The sequence below is a fragment of the Cervus canadensis genome, chromosome 2 (genome assembly GCF_019320065.1).
Source record: "Cervus canadensis isolate Bull #8, Minnesota chromosome 2, ASM1932006v1, whole genome shotgun sequence".
NCBI classification, from domain to species: Eukaryota; Metazoa; Chordata; class Mammalia; order Artiodactyla; family Cervidae; genus Cervus; species Cervus canadensis.
The window spans coordinates 63,226,198-63,247,117 of NC_057387.1; the positions used below are offsets into that span (position 1 = coordinate 63,226,198).

The following is a 20,920-nucleotide window of genomic DNA, read 5'->3' on the forward strand; positions in this document are numbered from 1 at the left end:
GGAATTTCAGGAAGTCTTTTTATCCTGGTGAAATTAAACTAAACAAAATTGTGTGGCTTGTTGATACTGAAGAATCAGCCTGTCAAGAGTAATCCTGGAGAATAAATGGATCCGTTAACCCTTGTCACCTAGTTAAAAAATAATTCACATTATATTTTGACTTCTTTATAGATTCAGAATAAAATATTGATTTTTAAATTTAATATGAACAAAACGACTTAAAAGTTTTTAAAGTGTCATTTCAATATTCTGAGCTCTCATTTTGAAAGTCTGTGAAAATGTGAATAGTACTAATGTTAACATTTTTGCTTAAAATACAAGCAAACTATCATTTGCTGACAGTTTACTCTGTTCTGAGCTTTGAGGATGAAAAAATTGTAGCAAAATAAGTTTATTAGCTTTTGTTTTTTAAGGTGTAAATTACAAACCGGTAGGACCCATATCTCTTTCATAGTTTTAGGTTGAACAAAAAAATTTCAAAATCAAGCAGATAAATATTTGTAGGATTTATAGATAATTTTTAGAAGACATTACACTGCCTGGTAGAAACAATAGCAGGATTCCATTGCTATCTCTGTTCTCTTTGTGTGCTAAACCAGGGTTAAAGCTGTAAATTTGACTACACTTAGTTTATTAATTTTACAGGAAAAAATTCTGTTCCACAGTCATTGACTGTATTATATTCTCTCACTAGCACTACTATACTATCTCACTAGCACTATCTCACTAGTACATCCTTTTATCACAATATGACTAATTTATAATGATAATAATCCAAGCTAATAGTTACTGAGCCTTTACTGTGTGCCAGGTAATGTACCAACTGGCTAACAATCATTCTTTCATTTATTTTCCACAATAATCCTTTGAAGTGAATACTATTCTCAAACCCTATCTCAAAAAACTTTCCAGACACAGTCATTTAAAATTTCTTAAAATATTAATATGAGAAAAATGTCTTGGAGTTTCTCTAGTAGGATCTGAAGTCTTATGGAAATTGTTACAGAAAACTGAGACTTAGAAAAGTCAAGTAATTTGCCAAAGACCACACAAATATCGCGCGGTGGACAAAGGGGACAGGGGCTGTCAGCGTGACCCCTGAGTCTGCACTCTTCCCCATTGTATTATGCTGATGCCAAGAGAGCAGCGCAACTGCTTTGTGTGGTGGGGACGAGCGGAATGCCAACCAGCTTATAAGCTTTGACTCACTTGTGTAATCAACAGAGCCTTTAATCCAATTATTTGAGAGCCACAATTCCAAGCAGTAGAAATATGTCGGAAGCTGAAAAGACATGATTAATGGTATTCTCTACATTTAGTGAATTTGTAATCTTTAGCTGGCAACTAGTAGCAGAATACAGTGCTGGATAAATTGAAAAACAGGTATTTTGCCCTATGAGACCATCACAGAGTTTTTATTTAAGTAGCTTATTTCCTTTTAAAAATGATACAAGCTAACAGTTATTCTCTTGACTTTATGCAGAACACAGACTGAGGTTAGGAAATCATTCCCAGGTACTGAAACAAATGCTGCTATCTCAGCTGGCTGTGATTTAGAATTCATTTAGTAAACTCATTCATGTGGGATGAAGTCAGGGGCCCTTTGGGCTCTGATTTTTAAAGTGCCCAAGTCAGCAACATGCAAGCAGCACTCTGACTGCTGCAACTAATGAAGAATCCAGTAACAATATTCACATATATGTTATTCTCTTGATTGAGGAACACATGGATATATTCTATCATTCTGCTAAATTGCCAAAAGTACAAAAGGCTTCTAAATTTTTATCTGACAGAACATTATTTAACAATGTACTCCCAGGGTAACCAAATTCCCTTTTATTTGTTTAGTGACTGAGAATTTTGATTTTATGAAAACTTTTTATTTTTTTAATGCTGTTGTTGCTTAGTTGCTAAGTAGTGTCCGACTCTTTGTGACCCCATGTAGCCCGCCAGGATCCTCTGTCCATGTGATTTCCCAGGCAAGAATACTGGAGTGGGTTGCCATTTCCTTCTCCAGGGGCTCCTCCCGACCCAGGGCTCAAACCCACATCTCCTGCATTGGCAGGCACTGGCAGTTGGACTCTACCGCTGAACCGCCAGGGCTGCAACCAGGTCTTCTTGCAGTACACAGAATCTTTTATTTTTGTTGCAGCATGCAGGTTCTTTAGTTGAGGCATATAGGAGCTAGTTCTCAGATCAGGGATCAAACTCGGGGCCCTTGCAGTGGGAATGTGGAGTCTTAGTCACTGGGCCACCAGGGACGTCCTATGAAAACTTTTTAAAGTATTAATTGACTCCAACAAAGTCATGACAAGGACTCTATGAAGCATTTAAAAATTAGCTGAAGGTCACACATTTTAGTGAATCTCAACACTAAACCATAAATCCATCAAGGAAATTCCTGTGAAAGGGAGTTGCAGTCACTGAACTTTAGTCAAGGAATGGAGCCATAGTGCTCTCTAACTTGCAGCTGAAAATGTTTCAGTTTCCTTAAATCCTCTTCTTTCTGTCTCTCTCTCCATCCTCACTCTATAAGCCTGAAATACTCATGCCCTTCCTACCAGACAGCCACAGTCACCTTCGTGCATGCTAAGTCACTTCAGTCATGTCTGACTCTTCGTGACCCCATGGACTGTATGTAGCCTGCCAGGTTCCTCTGCCATAGGGTTCTCCAGGCAAGAATACTGGAGTAGGTTGCCATTTCCTTCTCCAGGGGATCTTCCCCACCCAGCAATCGAACCCAAGTCTCATTACATTTCCTGCATTGGCAGGCGGAGTCTTTACCACTAGCGCCATCTGGGAAGTAACCTTCAACCCTGACAAAACTACCTCCTTCTTTTCTGTCAGCTAGCTAGGGACCATGATGTGGACTAAGTTGCTCAATATGTAAATGATCGTAATTATACGTGGTAGAATGTGTATTATGAAATTAAAATTTCAAAACAAATGACATGTACAGGTTCAATCTTGTCATAACATTTCATAAACCTCCTCATACAAAAGCTTACAGATTTGTGTATTTTTTTCAATTGGACAAAAGTTTCATACAAATATAATATGAAATCTTTCAAAATTTTCTCCTAGAACCTTTGATGCTTAAGGACCCTGGTAGAGTTCAGAATTATATCCTAATGAGAATATCTCACTTAATTGTTGATTTTTCAAATACATGGCAACAAAGATGGTGGGAATTCCCTGGTAGCCCAGTGGTTAGGACTCAGCACCTTCACTGCCAGGGGCCCAAGTTTGATCTCTGGCTGGGGAACTAACATTATGTAAACTGTGCAGTGTGTGTGGCCGGAAAAGCAAAAACAAAAGACAACAATGGTGGAAGAAATACTGGAATTAGAGCCTGAAAAATTCGATGAGGTCATTTACTAGATGTATGGTCCTGGGAAAGCCAGTTAAATTCTGTGAACTTCCATTTTACATGTAAATTAGGCACAATAATGTTTTTCTCTTCATGAAGTGAAAGTTGCACAGTTGTGTCTAACTCTTTTTGACCCCATGGACTATACAGTCCATGGACTTCTCCAGGCCAGAAGAGTGGAGTAGGGAGCCTTTCCCTTCTCCAGGGGATCTTCCCAACCCAGGGACCAAACCCAGGTCTCCTGCATTGTGGGCAGATTCTTTACCAGCTGAGCCATAAGGGAAGCCCAAGATTACTGGAGTGGGTAGCCTATCCCTTCTCCAGCGCTCTTCCCAACCCCGGAATTGAACCTGGGTCTCCTGCATTGCAGGTGGGTTCTTTACCAACTGAGCTCTCAGGGAAGCCCCTTTCTCATTATACGTGCATGCTAAGTTGCTTCAGTCATGTCTGACTCTTTGCAACACTGTGGACTGTAGCCCGCCAGGCTCCTCTGTCCATGTGGATTCCAGGCAAGAACACTGGAGTCTGTTGCCTTGCTCTCCTCCAGGGGAGCTTTCCAACCCAGGGATCCAACCTCATCTCTTACGTCTCCTACACTGGCATGCAGGTTCTTTACCACTAGCAAATAAAACGGACAGTTTCTACCCTCTGAACTTGACTGCTGCATCTGACACTCTGTCACTTCTTTATTCTGAAATCCTTCTCACTTGGCTCATGATACCATTTCTCTCTGTGTTCCTTCATGTCTCTAACCATTCCTTCTCTTTTGAGGGTTTCTTTGCCTCTCTACACTTCTTCAGTGTTGTTTGCCCCCATGTTTCAGTCTTTGCCCTTTTCTTCTCACTCCACACTTTTATTTCAATGAGTTAATACGCGTGGCTGGTTTACCTCTCTAGTTTCATCTTTCTCATACTTCCCTCCCACTCTATCACATGTCCTGAAATACTGGCCCATCTGAGCCTTTACTCAGCTAGCTCCCTCAGCTTGATAGTCTACTCATTCTCTTAGCTAACTCCTACTAATCCCTTAGTTCTGAAACCATCACTTTTCTCCAGGAAGTCTTCCTTGACTCATGAGACTGGGTTAGGTGCTTCTCTAGTGTGTGTTACAACAGCACTCCCATGCTTACCCTAATTATGGCATTCACCACAATATAAGGGCTTCCCAGGTGGCGCTAGTAGTAAAGAACCTGCCTGCCAATGCAGGAGACATAAGAGATGCCGGTTCAATCCCTGGGTCAGGAAGATTCCCTGGAAGAGGAAATGGCATCCCACTCCAGTGTTCTTGCTGGGACAACTCCATGGACAGAGGAGAGAGGAGGCTACAGTCCATGGAGTTGCAAAGTCAGACATGACTTGAACATTCTGGGCAGTGATAGAGGATGAGATGGTTGGATGGCATCACTGACTCAATGGCTTGAGTTTGAGCAAATTCTGGGAGATGGTGAAGGACAGGGAAGCATGGTGGGCTGCAGTCCATGGGATCATAAAGAGTTGGACATGACTTAGCAATTGAACAAACACAACAATCATAATATGTGGTAATAAAGCACTTTCTTGACCACCTCCTCTACCAGAAAGTGAGGTCTTTGAGAGTACAGACTGTACTTTATATACCATTGTATCCACAGTACTTAGCGTGTGCTGATATATAGAAGACTTATATAATAATTGTTTACTTAATAAGGAAATCCTGCCAACTTCCAGAGGAAGCACTTTACTTGCTGGGATATAATGTGTGACTTTCATTATGGTTAACAATATGTGGGACTACAATATAAATAGAACACACCATTCATTACACCAATATTTATTAAGCATCTCTTATGTGCCAGGCACTCTGCCAGGTGTTGAGAAATGCAGCACTGAATAGACACACACTCTCCCTATTCTCATATTATTAATAGTCTCCTGGCCAAAACTCTGAACAAAGCCTTGGCACAGGATTTTTAATGGTCCAGCCCACTATGCTATCTGTAGACTCAGGTAAGATTCTAACATCAACCATACCTGATACAGAATTGAAGACAGCAGACACCACACCCCAACCTTCCCATTAGATGCCTAAGGTCAGTGACTTAAATTCTCAGTCCACATTTTGCTCTTCTCTTATTTCCACCTGGGCCTTCATCTGTACGTTTGATAAACTTTATGTTCTTTTTCTACAATACAGAGGATTGATTCCTTTCTAGTGCCTAGCTCCATGCCTGCTAATTAATAAACTATAACTTAAAATAAATCCCCAAAGCCATCATGAAGGTTTTCAATATCCATGTAGTAACCATCAAAACTAAGAACTCTAAAAGATTCCATTCTTTGACTCAGTTTTTAATTCCCTTAATAAACTGTCTACACTACATTTTAAAATCTGCCATTGAATATTTACAAAAGATTTTCAAATTAATCTTTTGGAAACATATTCTCAAATTCCAAATATCCATTCAATCTTTGATCGTTTTATCATCTCCCACTTTCATGCTTTCTACATATATTATTAGTTAACATACAGATGAGTTTCACCTACTTGTCTATAAACTTACGTGGAATTTGCTGCTATATTTGTTGCTTTATAGCACAGAGGTCCCAGGCCCTCCTTCAACTTCACATAATAATCCTTACTAGAAATATTCATAAATATTTATTGGTCATGTGGATCATTATCATTATGATTAATAAACTTACAACATGAGAACAGCTATAAAATTCAAAGTATTCACTTTAATAGTTTTCTCTCCTTCAGAATGCTGATAAACCTTTTTGAATCATTAAAACTCTTCAGTTGGTACCAGAATCCAATGTGATAAGGACACAAAGTTACCTCGGTTGCTACAGGAACACTGATTAAACACAGTTTCTTCAAAGTTCTTAACTGGCACATATAATCAGAATAATGAATTTAAGTACACGTTACATATTGTAAAATAAAGTTTCAAAAGCTCCAGAGTGGGACATCCTTGATGGCCTAGTGGTTAAGACTCTGTGCTGCCAATGCAGGAGGCTCAGGCCTCCGGTTCGATCCCTAGTGGGGGAACTAGGATCCCATATGCTGTGCAGTCAAAAAAAAAATTCAGAGTAACTTCCAGCCCCAGTTATTTTGATTTCTAATAATGTAACAGCTTGCCATTCTTTCTACCTCATCAACTTGGCTACTACCTTCTCCACCACTCTGAGCTCTTTAACTGTAGTGTATGACTCCAGCTCTGAGCATGTTAACTGCATAAGACCAGAATTAAAGTTCTTACCAGAGCTTATTAGGCCCTTTTGCAGCTTCCCTTAGCCTCTCTGATTTAATTTGTCTTCTCCCATTCCTTCAACCTCCCACCTTAACAAATATATTCAATGACTGTTTCTACCTCTGAGAGATTTTTTTTCTCCCTGTAGTGCATATAGTACCTTACTTCCCCACCAGGGATGGAACCCCGCCTACTGCAGTGGAAGCTCAGAGTCCTACCCACTGGACTGCAGTGAATTCCCTCCAAGAAAATTCTTAAGCCACTTCCTTACTGGTGAAGTACTTTCCCAAACTAACAATGGTGGTTTTCTGCATTTCACACTAAGAATGGATTTTTTTGCCTTCAGTCTCTGACATCTCAAAATGTGCTTAGACTTTTCTAGATATACCTAGATTTTCTGGTTTCTAGATGCATCTGGCATAAATTAAAATTTTTATATTAAACATATCAGATATATTAGTCTAATCTATCTTCTTTATTTAACTTTTTATTATTTCAGGAATATAGTGAAAGTAACTAATATAATCAAACCTCACATACCCACCACTAAGCTTCAACAAGTATTCGCTTCTTCCATTGTCTTCAACAATACAATCTATTTCATTTACTTTGTCCAATATCTATTTCAGCATAATGCACAATACTTTATAGATGCTCTAAACCCCACTCCAGCTGCACTCGCCACATTCCAGGCACTGTGCCGTGCATCCTCCCAGCACCCCAGAATGACGCCCAGAATCAAACCCTATCATTCTCACCTTTGATGCTTTCTTGGGAAGACTTTAAAGTAACCACTCAAAGAAAACTGGTGAGTTCTCATTTGAGGAAGTCATTAATAAAATGAAGTTACATATATCAACAAAATGTAAGAATTTTTTAAAAGTTATAACAAGTTAGAGGAAAGACCTGGTTTCTCTACATTATATAAAGGAGAAGAGTGGAAACTAACAACGGAATCCCTACTATGCGCCATATACTAGGTGCTTTGCATGTTATTTCATAAACTTAGACGTGATAAGTATGATAGAGTCAGAAATAATTGGGAAATGAAAAATTAGCTAAAATGAATAAATATGTACTTAATTAATTAATTCAAAAACATCTATTAAACATCTTTCTACAATGTACTAGACAGTATAAGGAACTACATATACAAAGATGAATGTAGAATAAAATATTTCTTTTCAGGGAGCTCATAGACCACATGGGATGACAGACAATAAGCAAGAAAATATAAAAGGGCCCAATGTATGGGCCTGCTATTGAGGAGCTCAGAAAGCCTTTGTTTATATAGATTATATCTATAGATATCAATGTATTAATAATTAAAAGAGAATTTTCAAATATATACTTGTCATGGGAAATAATAAACCTATTATACAACAACATACACACATTTTATGAAAAAAAATGTGTTTTCCAAAATAAAAATACTTAGGAGAATGACACTGTTTTACATGTTTGCACATCTCTTTAATATCGGGCTTTAAAAAAGATAGCTATATTCTCATATCTACTTCTGTATTCAAACTATTGTGATACATTGTTTTGACTGAAGTATGGCCTCATATAGGTACGTAGTTATAAAAGAAAGGCCTATGGGTCCTTGAAGGGTTTCAGGGACTCCCAAGGATTCTAAAACCATATTCTGAGATTTGCTGAATTATAGGAAAAATATTCTATCAAATCACACCAGTTTTAATTCAAAAAAGAAAGTAGTTTGACTGGGCACTCCCTGTCTGTATTCTAGAACACTAAATGAGGATTAGTTTAACAACTTAATTCTTACACTCAGTAACCTAAATACCAAGGGATTTTATATCTGGAATCTCACAGACTTTTCTTAATCTAGCATTGACTTTTCTTGTCTGAGCAGGCAGAGGTCAGGTCTTTAGCCACCTTAAAGCAGCAATAGCAGCACAACAATTAGGCCCCACTGCACTTTTCTAAAGTCTAAGATCTCAGGCAAGCCAGATGAATTGTTATCAAAAATAAGAGAGAACAACGACCTAAGGATAAGGTTGAACATGTGATTCATCAACAAGTTTGGTCATAATAAAGGGGCGATGAATACTAAAGGGATTTAATTCCAGGTGGCACTAGTGGTTAAGAATCTGCCTGCCAATGTAGGAGATAAGAGAGACTCAGGTTCAATCCTGGGTTTGATCCCTGGGTTGGGAAGCTCCCCTGGAAAAGGAAAATGGCAACCCACTGTGGTATTCTTGCCTGAAAAATTCCATGGACAAGAGGAGCCTGGCAGGCTACAGTCCACGGGGTTACAAAGAGTTAGACACGACTGAGTGACCAAGAACAGCACACAGAAGGGATTTAAGAATGCCAATCCAGCATATTACGTGCTGGTGTTAAATGAAGACAATTAAGTATCCATCATAGAGTTCTGAAGGAATATTGCAGCCTGTCTATGATTTATCAAAAATGCATTTTTTCAAACTTGACAGATTAGACCTGTATTTACAACATAGTATTTTTGTGAGGAAAACCTACTATGTACCAGGAATTATGCCTTGGTGATGGTATACAAAATATATGTGACAGCCTTTGAAATCAATTAGCTTTATTAGGAAAAACAGATGGGACCACAACAATTATAATACAAAGTAGTAAGTGTATATAATAGCAGGATATGTACAGAGCTATAGAAATATGGAAAAGTCATGGAAAAGATCATAGTGGGGTTAAGGAGGAGGTTGGGTTTAAGGCAGATTGCACAGAGATAAATGGTGACATTTGATGTAGACACTGAAGGATGAGAGGATTTCACAAAGTAGAAAGGAGAGAAAGGGCATCTAGGCAAAAGGAGCAATATGAAAAAAAACACCCATGCCTGACAGCCCACTGAAAATGTGGGGAGCCATGAGCTGTCCAGAGAATGTATGGTAAAACGAGAAAAACAGACTGGACACAGAATGGAAAGATTCCCAAATGCCAGACTAAGAAAACGTTTAGGCTTGATCCTACAGTCAATGGGATCCAGCAAGGGATTTTTAAAGCAAACATGTGACTTAATGATACATGTATTCTAGAAAAGAAAAAGAGAGACTGATAGCAGTGCAGAAAATTGGAGTAAAATGGGGGAAGACTACAGGGAGAAGGACAAGTACAGTGATCTTGGCAAGAAAAGACAAGGGCCTGAATTAAGATGGTAGCATTAGGAATGAAATCAGAAAAGATATTTTACAAATAGGATTGACAAGATGAGGTAACCCATTTATTCATTTATTTAAGAAGTATTTATTAAGCTCCAACTATATGCCAGAGATGATCCTAGGCTATGAAGAAATGAAAGTGAACCAAAAGTCAAAGTCCTTTCCTCCAGGGAAGGGGGCTCTCTTAGGAGCATTACTGCAAAAATTTTGACCAATTAGATTTGGAGGGTAGAGGTGAGGAGAGGAAGGAAGGAATTAGTTCAAGGTTTTAATTTTGAGTGAATGGATGAACAGGGTTACCATTAAAAGCATGTTTAAGGGGTAAAAAATGAGTTCAGCTTTGAACAGGTTTTACTACCTATCAGAATTATATTAGGGGTCTTGTTATACATGTACTAAGAATTATGAATTTTTAGAGCTTATTCACTAAAGGCCTTAAAGACCAATTAGTCGAAGCCATTCATTTACCGTATGAAAAACCAGGAGGCTCAAAATGATTCAGTGACTAATTCAAGGTTGCAAACTGTTCAGCAGCAGAACAAGGAACTAGACTCCAAGTTTCTTGACTTCTAGTCAACTACTTATTTCACTCTACCATTCTACATTTTTATCTAAAAGTACTTGAAATATATATACATGAATTGTATATATGTATGTGCTTAGTTGCTCAGCCCTGGCTGACTCTTTGTGACCCTATGGACTGTAGCCTGCATTGCAAGCAGATTCTTTACCTCTGAGCCACCGGGAAAGCCTGTATACATAAGCGAATACACTAATGTTGGTATCAACTGGCATAGCAATTAATGAGGTAGACTTCAGGAAGTTTTTGAAAATGACTTAATAGCCTAATAAAATGTGTTTCAAAAATATACTTTGGGGCTGTTATAAAGCAATTTACAGGTTGATTAAGGTATAAACTCAAACTTTGAAATAATATGAAAGTCTCAAAGTAGAATATAATATTAAGTCTAACAGATCATCTTAAAATATGCATGCTGATGTTCCCATTCTAAAACTCCACTGGACCTCTGTTTGACCTCTAAGTGTTCTAAATTTAGTTACTTTATTTGATTTTTATATGTGCAATTAAAATATTTCAAGATAGCAAATAATGCAAGACTTAAAGAAAAGAATTTTAAATCACAGCTATCATTTACAATAACTGTCTCATCGTGTTAAAGTATTATCTCCTTTCTCAAAAGAACAGACTTGACAAGAAAGTGACAGCTTTAAATCTGCATTTCATTAAACTCAAGTAAATTCTTTGTCTCAACTTTTTTTTTTTTTTTGGTCTCAACTTTTAAGAAGGTTATAGACAGAACACTTACCTAAATACTAGAAGCAAATGTTAAAACCCACCTCTTTATAAAACAAACAACATTGTTTTCAGCTTCATAAAATGTGAGCCTAAATTTTTATCATTTTCTACTTGTACAAGAAATATAAACTTATGTAACCTTATTACATTTAATGAAGGTTGTAAACTTCTACTTTGAAAATTATATTATTAAACATTATAAACCTCATTACAGTTAAAAAATATGAAACTAGATCCTATTTTACTTAAAATAGTGAGTTTTTTCCTGCTACCAATATGTAATTCCTCACTGATAACAATCTTTTTTTTTTTTTTTGCTTTGGCTGTTTTTCTCATTTTGTTTTTTAGTTTTTAATTTATTCAATTTTTTAAAATTGAAGTACAGTTGATTTACAATGCTGTGCCAGTCTCTGCTCTATAGCATAGTGACTCAGTTATACACATTTACACATTTTTAAATTTTCTTTCCCATTATGATTTATCACAGGATATTCAGTACAGTTCCCTGTGCTATCCATTAGGACCTTGCTGTGTGTCCATTCTAAATGTAATAGTCTGCATCTACCAACTGCAAACCCCCAGTCCTTCCCCCCTCACCCGCCTCTCCCTGGCAACCACAAGCCTGTTTCCATGTCTGTGAATCCGTTTCCGTTTGTAGATAGGTTCATTTGTGCCATATTTTAGATTCCACATATAAGTGATATCATATGACATTTGTCTTTCTCTTTCTGACTTACTTCACTTCGTATGATAATCTCTGGTTGCAGTCATACCAACAATCTTTTCAACCTGCCTCGTCATTCTTCCATATTAATGTATAATACTTTGCACTCGTATGACTGTGTGGAATATTTTTCAAAGAGCATTCACCATACTCTGAGTCCCTGAAGGGAAAAACTGTGCTCTACTCCATTTTTTATCTTTAGTGTCTCACATAGCAACTAGGACACAGTACAAAGTCAGTTCACATTTGAGCTAGTGGATGAATAACTAAGAGATACCAGAAAACTGTCTGATCCAAAATGAGCCCAAATAAAACTTGTGTATGATATCTCTAAAAGGAAAGCTGATGATGAGGATGCATGAATGAATGAATGAACAAACAAACAAAATTGTAGAAAGTAAAATTAAATGGAGTCAGTTTACATTAAGCTAGATATCATGAAAAACCAGATGTGGGATTCCCAAACAAATGGATGTGGTAATTTCTGGAACAGACTGGAATTCCTCAACCCTCTTCAAGTGGAAGAGGGCCTTTCGATGAGGGGCACCACTGGGAATTGAAAGACCCAGGCCTCTGACGGCAAACAAGCGGGAAGGGCGGAGAAGTAGAAGAATAGAGGTAAACTTCACTTTATGACCAATGTGTAAGGGTTGCTAAAACTCTCCTAAAGACTTCTAAGATGGGGAAGAAGTAGGATTATTTAACAGTTCCTAGGAAAGATTTATTTCCCAGAAGTATCTCCCCTATACTTTCTAAAATCCCATCAGTTAAAATATTTTGTTTTAGTTTTCAATACATGGTTCCTTTCAGCTCAACTGACACCAGCAATTAGTGTCAATGACAGTTAACCTCTCCTTCCCAGCTCCATGATTACATTAAAGAGAAGGGTGCTAATCAAAATATATCTATAGCATTTAAAGTCCAGCTTCCTAATGCCAAGCCCAGCAGACTTTCCATCATATCATGGCTTCAGACTTGCCCTAATACTTAGATCAGGGCCCTGCATATTCAACTGTCTGTGGTCAGGTAATGTAAGTTAATGTTATGCAATATAATTGACAAGTAGTGTATATCAGTGATGACTGGTTATCAAACAATAGGGGATGGTGGAGACTATGTTAACAGGAGAGTGTGCTGTGTGCCCTGTCTCAGGAGGGAGTCACTACTTAGTTTCAGAGTATCCCTGCTATGCAGAAATGTGGACCCAGTTTTGCCAAGACCTTTCAATTTTTCAAGAGAGGCTGAAAATCCATATTTCAATATAAAATGTACAATTTTTAAACATACCTGTGGCTAAAAGTCACTTTTTGGCTCCCAATTTGTAGACCCTGATCTAAATAAACAAGCAGCACTGAGAAAATACAAAGAGACAGGGGTGGGGGCTGTTTTGGCTAGAAAGAGGGAGGCACAGTGAAAAGGAAGAAAATGGCAGGAAAGAGGTCCAGAAAGAAAGGCGAAGTCAAATTTCACCAAACTCAAATGGGTCCAGGCATCAAGAAGTTACAGTTTCTCAAGTAGCGACTTAAGTCATTAAAGCCTAAATGTCCATTCTCTTAATCACATGCCTGAATTTCCAAAGTAGCATCATTTTGATTCATCTTGTTAAGTGTGCTGATAGGGTCATCCCTTCAAAACCAGAGCCAGGGGCCAGGATTGGGCGGGGAGGCTCTTGCCAACCAGCCTTGTAGAGACATTGCCCGCCTCCCCCACTGTCTTGCAGGGTGTAGCAACATCAGACTAGGAATCAGGACAGTAAATCCCAGGGTTTGTGTAAGGGGCTGTATGGTGATAATTCTGTTGGTTTACACTTCTAACAGAAGCCCATATAATCTAAAATCAAACTGCCTGCATCAAGACAAAAAATTTTTTTTCACCAACCTCAAAACTTGACCTAGGGACACCAAACTGTCTTCTAATCAGAGAACAAAAAGGAAGAGATGACAAAGAAAAAAAAAAAAAAGGAGAGGGAGAAAAAGAACCAACTATTGAACACTTACTAGATGGCAGATACTGCATCAATGCTTTCACATAGGTACTTCTGCTGAGATATAGCATTGTGAGGGAAAAAACTCCTATTTGTGAAGAAAAGAGGGAACTATATCAAAGCACTAACAGTTTATGTGTCAGATGATGACAGCCCCCTTTTCGGTTTCCCACAATTTTTAATCATAAATATAACATAGTTGTATTAATTTTCTAATAAAAAACCAAATTTGACTGAAAGTTAAATAACTGGATTTCTGAGTAAAAATTCACCCATCCTACCATATAGAAAGTATATTACCATGCAATGTGAAGGATGTGCCCAGTCATATCTGACTCTTTGTGACACTCTGGACCGTAGCCCTCCAGGTTCCTCCATGAATGGGATTTTTCAGGCAAGAATACTAGAGTGGATTGCCATTTCCTCCTCCAGGGGATCTTCCCAACCCAGGGATTGAACCTGCGTCTCCTGTATCTCCTGCATTGCAGGTGGATTCTTTACCTGCTGAGCCATCCGGGAAGACCCATACTATCATAGTCAAGTCAAACCATGCACTGAGTATTTAAATAGATGAAGAAAATATAACAACTCCAAGTGTATATAAATATGTAATCTTGATAAATGATAAAACCAGAAGGAAGAGAACATAAAAGTAACCATACAGGTGATGTAGACCACAGATAGTTTAAATAAGAATAGAAATATGTGAAATTACTAAGAATGGTATAGGTCATTTTCCCTCTTAAAGTCAACTACTAAGATGTTTTGTGTGTCTGGCCAGCATAACATAAAATGCACAGAGTCCTCTTTTCTATAAAAGTATTCAGACGTCTACCCATCTGTTACATACTTTTCTACATTTACTATAATACATTGTTTTCTTTCTTTTAGGCATGTATTTTTATTTAAACAATATTTTTATTTGCTTTTGCATGTGTGTATGGGTGTGTGTGCTCAGTTGTGTCTGACTCTTTGTGACCCCATGGACTGACTATAACCTGCCAGGCTCCTCTGTCCATGAAATTTTCCAGGTAAGAATACTGGAGTGGGTTGACATTTCCTTCTCTAGGGGATCTTCCCCACCTATGGATCGAACCTACATCTCTTGTGTCTCCTGCACTGCAGGAGGATTCTTTACTGTTGAGCCTCCAGTGTGAAAGTGAAAGTTGCTCAGTTGAGTTCAACTCTTTGCAACCCCATGCACTATACAGTCCAGGGAATTATCCAGGCCAGAATACTGGAGTGGGTAGCCCATCCCTTCTCCAGGGGATCTTCCAGACCCAGGGATCGAACCCAGGTCTTTCTCATTGCAGGCGGATTGTTTACCAGCTGAGCCAAGGGAAAGGCCCTTATTTTCCTTAATGAGTTTCAAAGATAACAGTAGGGGTTTCTCCCCCTTAAAAGAAATAGTTATCTCATTTCAGGCCACTTGGGTTCTAAGCAATCTAAATTCCCAATTGTGTGTGCATGTGCTCAGTCATGTCCGACTCTTTGCGACCCCATGGACTGTAGCCCACCAGGCTCCTCTGTCCATGAAATTTTCCAGGCAAGAATACTGGAGTGGGTTGCCATTTCCTACTCCAGGAGATCTTCTCCATACAGGGATCAAATCCATCTCTCGCGTCTCTCGTGCTACAGGCAGATTCTTTACTGCTGAGCCACCAGGGAAGCTCTTAAATTGCCAATTAATCTCACCCAAATATACATATCCAGTTTTTATTCTGTTCACAAGTGAAACCCTAACCTAAATACCTCAAATGTAATTTCAGGGGAAACATACTGTTCAGAAACCTAGATAATGCATTCCTTTGTTGATGCTAAATATAGTCATCTCAAGATGACATACATTTTGACAATGATCAGTCTTACATATCAAATTTTCAAAAATAGCACAGATTCCATTTTCAGGTGAGCAGGAAAAATTGCTATTCTCTACATTTCAGTTTTAAATGGATTTAAAAGTGTGACTCTTTAATGAAAATGGAATTACATCAATACCGTATTAAGGTAAACTGGATTTTAAAGAATCTTGTGGTTTTTACTTTGGGCTCTTTAAGGGAATCACTGCAGATAAAACATTTTTCTTTAAAATATTAAAGACATTTTTCTTCAAAATATTCCAGTTAAAATACAAAATATTTTTAAAAAAATAGGGGGCTAATAGCTGTGAAAATCTGAATTAGCTACATTAAATAATGCAAGTTCATTTATACTAAGTATGTGTGTGTGCTCAGTCCTGTCAGACTCTTTGGGACTCCATGTAGTCCTGCCAGGCTCCTCACTTCATGGGATTCTTCAGGGAGGAATACTGGAGTGGGTTGCCATGCCCTCCTCCAGGAGATCTTCCCCACCCAGGGATCAAACCGGAGTCTTCTGCTTCTCCAGCCTTGGCAGGTGGGCTCTTTACTACTGAGCCCCTTGGGAAGCCTTATTACTAAATATACCTCCTCAAACAAAAAAAAAAAAAAGAAAAGAAAATCTTGTCCCTCAATTTAATTAATTATTCACTTTTCCACCCTACTGGACTTCAAAACTGAAAAGAATTTCAGAGACTTATGTGTATTCTGTGTTTTCTGACAGCAGAAATTTAATCTGTAAAAGGATTATCAGGGGGAAAGTAAGGCAATTCTTTCAATGACGGGTGACTAAGATGGTATAAATACTTAAGTTGATTTAATCATGCTACCCAACACATAGTTATGCTGTGACTCCAAGACCCGTGGGCCCACACATGAATTCATTAACAAAATTTAGCTGGTGAATGATGCTCCAGTTGCTTCGCTCATGGAACTGATTTCTTTCTTATTATGGCTTATTTCTTTTCTCTACCTGCCTCCTACCCAAGGACAGACATTTTGTTAGGACATATCCTTATGCTATTTTTATCTTGTTCTCCTTCTGTCCTCTCTCTCTCCCTCCTTCCCCCCACCCCGCTTTCCAACTCTTTGTTCACATTCTGGACCTTAAATAAATATGAAATGAAGACCTCGAAGCCATCAACGAACCTCTGAACTTGGCTATTTTCTTTACAAAAGCCATTAATTATATATATATATATATATTTAGCATTTGTAGAACGTTTCGCAGTTTACAAACACAGCTGGAATGGCTCGGCTTTTTTAAAGAGCTTATAGTCAAAGGAGGTCTCGAGAGGTGATTCCATCACTCATTCCAAGTTCAGCTCTAGCTGCACAACTCCCAACATCCGACCTCGGACAGAATCGCGAACAACTAGTTTGGAGGGAAGGGGCAGACGACGAGTAGTTAAATCACATCTCACTGCCCAGCCTCCCACTGGGACAGATGGGGAATGATTTCTCTTAAAAACAGCAGGCAGTGCCGGCGGACAAGGAGACAGCGCCGGGGGCACGTGGTGGAGGAGGACGCGGCACTTTACCTGCCGGGCCCACTGGGACCGAGCAAGGGGTCGGGAGCCCGCTCCACTCGCAGAGGATCACTCCCGGAGGATCACTGCCTGCGGGACCCAGAAAGCTCCCGAAACTGCGCACATAGGGTGCAAGCTGAGCTGAAGCTGCGGAGCTGGGCAGGGATGTCGCGGCCAGAATCTGCCCAAGGCCGGTGACCGCGGAGAGACAGCCAGGCCGCCCCGGCCCGCCCCGCGCCGCGCGGAGCCCGCGGATGCGGCTCCGAGGGCCGGTTCGCTCGCGCCGGGGACCAGCACGTCCACACAGCTGGATGGACCCCGGCCAGGAGCCGCGGCGCGCGTCCCCGCAGCCCCCGCCAGTCGCCCAAGGGGAGCCGACGGCTCGATCTCGGCCGCCCCAGTCCCACATCCCCCCGACTCCTCTCACCCTCCTCAAGCCGGAGGCACGCGAAGGTCCGGGGTGCGCGCGGGGAGGTGTGCGCGTCGGGCGCCGGGGTGTAGGCAGGGGTCCGGGTGCTCCAGCCGCCGCTCCAGCCGCTGCGATCTCTCTGGCCGCCGCCGCGCCGCCCGCTCCAACAGCAAGTTTCCATAAAAGTCCTGGTGCGCAGCCTGTTCCCGCATTCCAGGCGGGCCCAGCGCCGGCTGCAGCTGTTCCAAAACACGAGGCCAGTTCCCCCAACCCCCGCCTCCGCCGTATCGCCCGGAGAGGGGTGGAGAGTCGAGAAAGAAGGCGGGCTAGGGGGGCGGTGGCTGCCAACTTTCCGCCGGGACCTGCCGGTCGCCCGACTCTGGATCCCCGAGCTGACCCCCTCCCCTCGGGTCCGCCTCCGCGTCCCGGCGCGCTCCGGGGAAAGGAGGCTGCCTCCCCAGTGAGGAACGGGAGCTACTGGAGTGGGATTCGGAAACAGGCTGCAGCTGCCTTCCCTCTAGCCACTAACGGTTTGCGCTAGGGCCTGCTTCTCAGCTGAGCTATCGGTTCTGGGGTCTAAGTAGCCAAACCACCACCTCATCTTCATCCAAAGCGGGCCCCTCGGCCAGCTTTCCTTTTACTGTTGAGAGCAGAGGGCAGCAGACCGGGGACCACTTCGTCTGTCTGTTGCTCTCCTTCTCTTAGTTCTGGTCTTTCACTCTCAACAGAATGGTTGATAGAGAAAAGTGGGCGAAAGCGAGGATGCGAAAGAGGGGTGGACGGGGAGGAGGAGGCATAAAAAGAAATAAGTTTTTTTTTATAATATTCCAGTTTTCCTTAACTGAGGGCAAATCATCTCTGGTCTTTCTAAATCCATATTAAGGCGTCTTGCAAATATTAGCACCAGCTAATTGAATATTAGAACTAAATTGAATATTTTCAATCTGGACCACCAGCCTGTCAGTTAAAGCCATCAGACAGTCCATATTAAACCCTGAAATACTCATTTAATGGGGACATTTTCCTGGTGGGGGAGATCTTCAAGTCTTCACTGCATGCATAAGGTGAATATCAACTTAATGAATGAATGAATAAACAAAATTGAACTAGCATCTACACAAACCAGGGACAACCACCTCCAACTTCTAGCGCTGGAAAGACAGTGGTGCTCAGGTTACATTTTCAGAGATGTTGAAAACGCTTTCTGGTCTTAACTATAACCTTCTTTCTCCACCCCATCCCCATACACTGTTTACTCAGGATGGCAATTCTTTTAAGAGGTATAAGCCATTTATTCTTAAATTACAGAAAAGTTCTAGATTGGTAATAAAAAACAGCTATTTAAACTTGTTCTCTTGCTCCCTTCAATACCATCACCCTTACCTTCTTCAATTCATGGAATTTTCTGTGGTCACTCTAGTTGCCGGGCCTTTGCACAAGCTGTTCCCCCTGTATGAAATTCTTTCCCTAGCCTCTTAACCTACCTAAATTCAACACATGCTTTTGCTATCTGCTTATATGTTGCTTTCTCAGAGCAGTCTTCCTTTTACCCCAATCTGTATCAGTCCCTGGGCTCTCAGTGTAGCTCACCGATAAAGAATCCACCCCCAATGTGGGAGAAACAGGCTTGATCCCTGGGTCAGGAAGATCCCCTGAAGTAGGAAATGACAACCCACTCCAGTATTCTTGCCTGGAAAGTTCCATGGAGAGGAGTCTGGGCTGCAGTCCATGGGATCACAAAGAGTTGGACACAACAGCATGCATGCACGTATCAGTCCCATCACAAATTCTTATTCCACTCTTCCTCCCTACACTTACCAATTTATAATTACACATTTATATTTATGACTTAGAGAAGTGAGTAGAAACTCTCCTAAAAGATCTACTCAGCAGATTCATCAGACACAACAAAGCTCTTCATTCTACAAACTTTGCTAGCTACCCACAGCATGCAATGCTGTGTCTTCTCCCCTCGATTTATCATTCATTCACTCAACAAATACTTAGTTCTACTTAGGATACACCAGTCACAAAACAAAAAGCCCTGCCATCATATGACATACATTCTAGTGGAACAGGACAGACAATAAACAGATAAACAGCTTAGTAATAAGCAATAGAGATAAAGCAGAGCAGAAAAGTAGGAAATGCTGGCAATGGAATGGCTGGATATTATCCCTTTGGATAAGAGTTTAGAGAAAGCCTCATATGAGACAAGCCTATGAGCCATGTAAATATCTGGAGATCTCTGGGAGAAGATTGGTCCAGGAGGAAGTGCAAAGGCCCCATGAAGGATGCTATCTAACATATTCTAGAAAGAACAAGAAGGTCATGTGGGCGAAGCTAAGTAGCTCAGTTCAGTTCAGTCACTCAGTCATGTCCGACTCTTTGCAACCCCATGGACCGCAGCAGGTCAGGCCTCCCTGTCCATCACCAACTCCTGGAGTCCACCCAAACTCATGTCCATTGAGTCAGTAATACCATCCAACCATCTTATCCTCTGTCGTCCCCTTCTCCTCCTGCCCTCAATCTTTCCCAGCATCAGGGTCATTTCAAATGAGTCAGCTCTTCACATCAGGTGGCCAAAGTATTGCAGTTTCAGCTTCAAAATCAGTCTTTCCAATGAACACCCAGGACTGATCTCCTTTAGGATGGACTGGTTGGATCTCCTTGCAGTCCAAGGGACTGTCAAGAGTCTTCTCCAACACCACAGTTCCAAAGCATCAATTCTTCAGCACTCAGCTTTCTTTATAGTCCAAATCTCACATCCATACATGACCACTGGAAAAACCATGACCTTGACTAGACAGACCTTTGTTGGCAAAGTAATGTCTCTGCTTTTTAATATGTTATCTAGGTTGGTCATAACTTTCCTTCCAAGGAGTAAGCATCTTTTAATTTCATGTCTGCAATCACCATCTGCAGTGATTTTGGAGCCCAAAAAAATAAAGTCAGCCACTGTTTCCACTCTTTCCCCATCTGTTTGCCATGACGTGAGGGGACTGGATGCCATGATCTTAGTTTTCTGAATGTTGAGCTTTAAGCCAACTTTTTCACTCTCCTCTTTCACTTCCATCAAGAGGCTCTTTAGTTCTTCTTCACTTTCTGCCGTAAGAGTGGTGTCATCTGCGTCTGACATTATTGATATTTCTCCCGGCAATCTTGATTCCAGCTTGTGCTTCATCCAGCCCAGCGGTTCTCATGATGTACTATGTATATAAGTTAAATAAGCAGGGTGACTATATACAGCCTTGATGTACTCTTTTTCCTATTTGGAACCAGTCTGTTGTTCCATGTCCTGTTCTAACTGTTCCTTCTTGACCTGCATACA

At 40.5% G+C, this 20,920-nt stretch overlaps 1 protein-coding gene across 8 annotated transcripts in view; it reads right to left on the reverse strand.

Annotated features, from left to right (window-relative positions):
• Positions 1-17,740, reverse strand: part of NEXN (nexilin F-actin binding protein) — a 52,885-nt gene extending 35,145 nt beyond the window's left edge. For 6 of the 8 annotated variants that reach the window (XM_043460916.1, XM_043460913.1, XM_043460915.1 and 3 more), the window contains exon 1: positions 17,608-17,738. The gene's annotated coding sequence lies outside the window, so the exon portion shown is untranslated. Of the gene's footprint in view, positions 1-13,808; positions 13,884-17,607 lie in introns of all 8 variants that reach the window. The other 2 variants (XM_043460914.1, XM_043460910.1) reach the window with 1 other exon arrangement.
• Between the last annotated feature and the right edge of the window lie 3,180 nt (positions 17,741-20,920).